This window comes from Rana temporaria (genome assembly GCF_905171775.1).
Source record: "Rana temporaria chromosome 4 unlocalized genomic scaffold, aRanTem1.1 chr4aa, whole genome shotgun sequence".
Classification (NCBI taxonomy): Eukaryota; Metazoa; Chordata; class Amphibia; order Anura; family Ranidae; genus Rana; species Rana temporaria.
Window position 1 is genome coordinate 108151 of NW_024404433.1, and position 7124 is coordinate 115274.

At 44.5% G+C, this 7124-nt stretch overlaps 1 long non-coding RNA gene across 1 annotated transcript; it reads left to right on the plus strand.

Annotated features, from left to right (window-relative positions):
* The first annotated feature begins 818 nt into the window (after positions 1–818).
* LOC120921743 lies at positions 819–5606 on the plus strand. The gene is made up of 3 exons (XR_005744944.1): positions 819–859; positions 965–1100; positions 5571–5606. It is a non-coding gene; the product is annotated as an uncharacterized LOC120921743 (long non-coding RNA).
* Positions 5607–7124: the final 1518 nt, after the last annotated feature.

A 7124-nucleotide genomic window follows, 5' to 3' on the forward strand; every position in this document is an offset into this window, starting at 1 on the left:
TCACACCAACAATTGGGAGGGCGATGGACAGACCAGGACATAAAAGTGTGGAGGTGGGAGGCATAATAATATTTTAACAAGCCAGGTGCTCCCAGACCGCCCCTAGATCCAAGCAAAATAAAAGTGGGTTGTTCTATGTGATGGGTCTTATGGTGCCATAAACATTTAACAAAGGTACTTGGGAGCAATTTCAGCCGAGAAAGAGGGACCTGGCCTGGGAGAGTCTCTAATAGGTACAAATGGGGGGAATTAACATTTTGAGGACATTAACCCTGCCTAGCCAGGAGATATTATACAGTAAGTTACCCATTAATGCAAGGATGAGTGTAAGTCTCAAAATAAAGAGGGGAAGTTAGCTTAGTATAATGAGGAGAGGGTGTCACATGAATGCCCCGGTATTTGAGGGAACAGGTACACTAGTGAAATAAGCTGATTGTAAGGTGGCCAGAGTTGTGGGACAAATGTTGATAACAACATTGAAGTATTAATCTTATACACCACCAGAGAAATTCCCCTGTCCTCTGTATTCCCGGGATTCCACACAGAAAGGTCACACCATCCCCCACCATCATCAGGTAGATGAGTGACAATTATTGGTGGTTCTGATTTATACACAGCATGTTTGTTACAATGAATGTTTTATTATATATTGCAGAGTGGAAACCTCGGGGATGATATTGTTGTTAAAGAAGAGTATAAAGAGGAGGATGAGGAGTATGGAGTGATGGAGGAGTTATCAGAAGGACACAAGGATATGATGGAGCCACCTAATACCAGGAACTCACCAGAGAGATGTCCCCGTCCTCTGTATTCCCGGGATTCCACACAGGAAGGTCACACCATCCCCCACTGTTACAAGGTTGGTGGGACGGGCATCTAGATCATGGATTCGTAGAATTTATGTGTGGATTTTTTACGTGATCTTATATTACAGATGATATTTACTCTCATTTTCTTGGTTTAGGGAGAAGATCTGATAGATATAAAAGTTAAGATTAAAGAAGAGGAGACTTATGTGAGCTATGATCAGCAGTCTATGGAGGAGGATGGAATAATAAGGCTAATTCTAGAGGAAGACACTACTACAGAGATCAGTACAGGTGGGTCATTAACACTAAATACATTCCTCCACCATAGAGTTGGGAGAACGGTTCAGCCAGAGCATGAGTTCGGACTCAACATTGGCTGTTCTCCCGTTCGACGAACACCCAAATAATCGGGGCTTTTGACTGTTTGTTCGGCCCGCCAAATGACCACAATGCACTGCGCCACCGCACAGTGCATTGGAAGCCCTGATTGGCCGAAGCAATGAAAGCTTTGCCCAATCAGGGCACAGAGCACTGTCAGAGCCGTGATTGGAGAAAGTAGTGATGACTCTGTCCAATCATGGTTCATTGTTCTTTGTCCCTCCCAGCTCTATAAAAATATTCTCCCCCATAGCGGCCGTTTGCAGTGTGATATTGGCATGGAGAGAGATAGAACAAGGCTCTGTTCTATGCTACTAGCGCATTAGTGTGCTATTCTTTTGTCAGTGTAGAATATTAGTTTAGTGTGAATCTGGTGATAGTTCGGTGTAATTGTAGTATGACTATTCATTGTTAATTTTGGGGCAGTTTAATTTGTCAAGGCAGGTTTCCTGTGGTATATATCAGTGCATTACTGCATGTTTAACGCAGTATTTATCAGTGCGTTATTGTACATTTAACGCAGTATAAATCAGTGCATTACTGCAGGTTTAACGCAGTGTATATATATATTTTTTTTCTAATATTTTATTCAACTCCATAAAGGGGGCGGAACCCCATCATTAAATCAATAACATAAAGGCAAATTAAGTTCTAATCAAAAGAACATATTCAGTAATTTAACAAAAGGGCACAGATATAATAGCGCAGAATTATCATTACATAGAATTGTATATTGACATATTCATCATTGATTCTGGCCATATTATTAATTTGGATAGCAGAACTGAAGGATGAGAAGACTGGGGGCCACCAACGCAGTATATTTAAATGCATTAGTGCAAGTTTACCACAGTATATTGCAGTGTGTCAGTGCAGTTTTACTGAAGTATATTGTAGTGTATCAGTGGAGTGTGTCTGTGTATTGAATACTCACGTTACAAGTGCACCAAACACCACTTTCCATGGATTAAAGTGCATCAACTTACACATTTACACATCTTTCCTACATTTTGTTAATAAGCCCCCCATCATGTCTGGGAGGCCATCAAGGAGAGGCAGACGTTCCAATGGCACTGTAAGGGGGCCAGCAGCGTATGTGTCCACAGGCAAAGGTGGACGTTGTTGGTCCTTAGGCAGGGCATAATTTCCTCTGTTTAGTGCAGGGCTCGACAAATCCCGGGCGTCAGGTCGCCATGGCGACTAGAAATAGGGTCCTGGCGACTTGGCTTGGAAGGGGGGCGTTGGTATTACAAGTTAAGCATTACAAGTTAAACAGCAATTCTAATGTAATTTTTCACCATTTTCACTGCCATCTTCTTCCCTCTAATTAGAACCCCCAAACATTATATATTTTTTATTCTAACACCCTAGAGAATAAAATGGCGATCGTTGCAATACTTTCTGTCACGCCGTATTTGCGCAGCGGTCTTACAAGCGCACTTTTTTGGGAAAAAATTACACTTTTTTTAATTAAAAAATAAAGTTATCCCCATTTTTTTTAATATTATGAAAGATAATGTTACGCCGAGTAAATTCATACCCAACATGTCACGCTTTAAAATTGCGTCTGCTCGTAGAATGCCGACAAACTTTTACCCTTTAAAATCTTCATAGGCGACGTTTAAAAAAATCTACAGGTTGCATGTTTTGAGTTACAGAGGAGGTCTAGGGCTAGAATTATTGCTCTCGTTCTACCAATCGCGGCGATACCTCACATGTGTGGTTTAAACACAGTTTACATATGCGGGCGCTGCTCGCGTATGTGTTCGCTCCTGCGCGCAAGCTCATCGGGACGGGGCGCGTTTTCTGGCTCCTAACTTTTTTAGCTGGCTCCTAGATTCCAAGCAAATTTGTCAAACCCTGGTTTAGTGATGTTGTCTATGCCATCCAGCCACAGTATGCAGAGGAGGTGGTGGACTGGCTTATTAAACCATCCTCATCCTCCGTCATCCAAGCAGAGACTAGTGTGCAGTCCACTGCAGCTGCCAGAGGGGCCTCCTTGTCCACAGCTACTCCTGCCATAGCCCCAGCATCAGGCATGGAGGAGTCAGCTGAGTTATATGAGCACAGTGTCAGCCACTTGCTCCTTGATGATGCACAGCCATTACTTGATTCAGATGTTGGTTCTGAGGTTGAGGAAGGTAGGAACATGAGCCTACAGAGAGGGGAGAACACTGGTACACACATTGGTAGTCATGTTATCCCAACCGCAGCATATTGCCAAGTTGTCTCCAGTTATAATGATGAGGTCACTGACGTGACTTGGGTGCCAGATAGCGTAGAGGAGGAAAGTGAGGGTGAGGTACAACCCCAAAGAGGCAGCCATCATGGAGGAGTAGAGAGCAGCTACCCTATTTCACCAGATTGTGGAGCTGTTATCTCCCGCCCACTTCCCACAGCTCAGCTATTTGGGCCTTATTTAGCACTTCTGCAATTTGCAAAATTTGCCTTAAAGTACATCAAGCATGGCAAAAGCACCAGTCATTTGGGTACCACATGCTTGACAAGGCATTTAACCTCAGCCCATTGGCAAGTGCACCTGAAAGCCACACAAATGGAACGTAATTCTGCTCCTTCTCACTCCTCACCTTTACAGTCTACCCCCGCTATACCTCGTGACCTCTCTGCAGCCTCCACTGACAGGGATGATGGTATAGCGAGGGGTGTCCCAGGTCCTTGCAGCACATTTGCCATTAACACACCAACATAGATTATAGCAGGCAAATTTCTCTGTTCCATCTGCTGCAGCAAGAAAAAAATACAGTCACTTCCACCCACATGTCCGGTATCTAAATTCAAGCTTGTCAAAGCTGCTGGCTTTACAACTTCCACCTTTCCGTCTGGTGGATTCAGAATTTTCAGAATGTGCTGTACCATAATGGAAGGTTCCCACAATTTTTTTACACATAAGGCTATTCCAGCTCTACCATCATGTGGAAAGCAATGTTGTGGCATTGGTGGGCAAGGCAGTCAGCCGCAAGGTCCATGTTACTGCTGACAGGTGGTCAAGCAAGCATGGTCAGGGATGATATATTTTGTTCACAGCACACTGGGTAACTCAGTTTGCAACTCAGAAGGATGCATGACAGGGCTCAGTGCTGCAGTTTGTTGTGCCGCCACATCTCCATACAGCTAGTAGTGTTGATGCAGGATTTGTCAGCTCCTCCCCCTCCTCCATGCCCTCCTCTGCTGAATTGTCCAGTGAACTACAAGTACCCCTAAGTGTTGAAGGGGCTATTCAATGAGTCAGGCTGAAAAGTGCCATGCAGTGCTTCAGCTGGTCTGTCTAGGACACAGGAGTCACACTGGAGCAGAGATTCTGGCAGCTCTACAGGGGCAGGCACAGTGGTGGTTCACACCACGCCAGCTGGAGCCAGAGATAGTTGTGTGAGATAATGGCACAAACCTCCTGTCTGCCCTGTGGCAGGGAAAGTTGCCTGCCACATGTCCTCAATTTGGTGGTGCAGTGTTTCCTAAATAGGTACCCAGGGTTGGAAGATCTGCTAACGCAGGCCAGAAGAGTCTGTAGCCATTTCAAGTGGTCATACACAGCCAGTGCTCGGTTGGCTGAAATTCAACGGGAATTTCCGTAAACCGCCTGGTTTGTGACATGTCCGCCAGGTGGAAGTCGACTTTGGCAATGCTGCAGTGGCTGCATATGCATCAGAGGACCGTCATCGAGTACCTGTGTGATTATGGCAAAAAGATAGGCTCAGGCCGGCTCTGCTTTTTCCCCCCACGCCAATGGCTGCTCATAAAGCATGCACTGTACTGTCACCATTTGAGGAGGCCATAAGGATGGTGAGCCGTGACAATACATGCATCAGTGACACAATCTCTGTTGTGTTCCTACTGGAGCAGACTGCGTGGCATTATGGACAGAGCACTCAAGGCAAAGCAGCGGGAGGAAGAGGAGGATTCTGGAAGCTTTGGAGGCATTGAAGCAGAGAAAGACATACGTGGACCCTTAACAGATGGTTTTTCCATCCCAAGAACCCTTAGGTAGCTGGGAGGAGGCAGTTCCAGATAATCCTCAGTGACCCCCCAGATGAGTCTTCTTCTCATGCCTCTCATTTTATTTATATTATTTATATATATTTTTTGGGGCTTTATTAATGTCATTATTGCTGCAGCAGGTTATATATATTTTTCTACCTTTCACAGACAGTGCAGCTCGGCTCTCCTCACCGCTGCTTCTAGCCTCTGTTCCCTCAAGGTAGCAGCGGGCGGGGCTGAGATCAGTGGGGAGCTGACGTCAGAGGAGAGCCGAGGAGGGGGAATTATAAGATCCTCCGAGACAAAGCTGCCTGATGTGGGAGGAGTCCTGGTTTAGGGGAACCAATCTGCTCATGTCTAGTAATAATCTTTTTATTTCTATTTTAGTAGATGGACGGGAGATGAGGAAAACCTCAGAGGATTGTCTCACTTTGTCTCCAGACTGTAAAGTAGAAGATGAGGACATCACACAGTATAGTCCAGGAGAAAACCCGACTACCTCAAATGTCCATCTGGCACCACACAGTGTAGATGGACCATCGTATTCCTCTTATCCTGAGGAACCCATGGGGGTGAAGCCATTTTCCTGTCCTGAGTGCGGGAAATATTTTTCAGTGAAGTCCAGTCTTTCCAGACATCAGAGATCTCACACAGGGGAGAAGCCGTATTCCTGTCCTGAGTGCGGGAAATGTTTTTCACAGAAGTCCAGTCTCTACACACATCAGAGATCTCACACGGGGGAGAAGCCATATAGCTGTCCAGAGTGCAGGAAATGCTTTTCAAGGAAGTCCACTCTTTACAGCCATAAAAGATTGCACACAGGGGAGAAGCCGTATTCCTGTCCTAAGTGTCAGAAATGTTTTGCAGATAAGTCCAGTCTTTACAGACATCAGAGATCTCACACGGGGAAGAAGCCGTATTCCTGTCCTGAGTGAGGGAAATGTTACTCAATGTTGTTCTGTCTTCCTGTACATCAGGGATCCCACACAACCCTTGAGGTGTATTAGTGCTTTGAGTGTGGGAAATGTCTTGTATATGAATGTTGCGTGACATCACAGCTCTCATGTGGGGAAGAAGCACACCATGATATACACCTCAGATATACTCCATGGCTGATCTTCATCATGTAAGAAACAGTTCATAAGGAGATCAGAGATCACCAAAGACATGGATGAAGTGTTGTACCGTGTTGGCCATTGATAGCAGTATAAAAATAAAAATGCAGTCATTACCTTTCATTGGCTGAGTACATTTTGTGGTGTAAGATTTCACAAAAGAGTTCTATTTCGAAGAAAAAAACTTAGAATGAATGTGACGCACATTTGCCCAGCCAAGACAATTATCAGACATATTTTCTCTGATAATTACATAGTTACATAGTTACATAGTTAGTCAGGTTGAAAAAAGACACAAGTCCATCCAGTTCAACCACAAAAAAAATAAACAAACAAAATAAAAAACACAATACAATCCCATACACCCAACTCCATACCCACAGTTGATCCAGAGGAAGGCAAAAAACCCCAGCAGAGCATGATCCAATTTGCTACAGCAGGGGAAAAAATTCCTTCCTGATCCCCCGAGAGGCAATCGGATTTACCCTGGATCAACTTTACCTACAAATCTTAGTACTCAGTTATTTTATGTACATTTAGGAAAGAATCCAGGCCTTTCTTAAAGCAATCTACTGAGCTGGCCAGAACCACCTCTGGAGGGAGTCTGTTCCACATTTTCACAGCTCTTACTGTGAAAAAACCTTTCCGTATTTGGAGGTGAAATCTCTTTTCCTCTAGACGTAAAGAGTGCCCCCTTGTCCTCAGAGTTGACCGTAAAGTGAATAACTCAACACCAAGTACACTGTATGGACCTCTTATATATTTGTACATGTTGATCATATCCCCCCTAATTCTCCTCTTCTCAAGAGTGAATAGATTTAGTTCT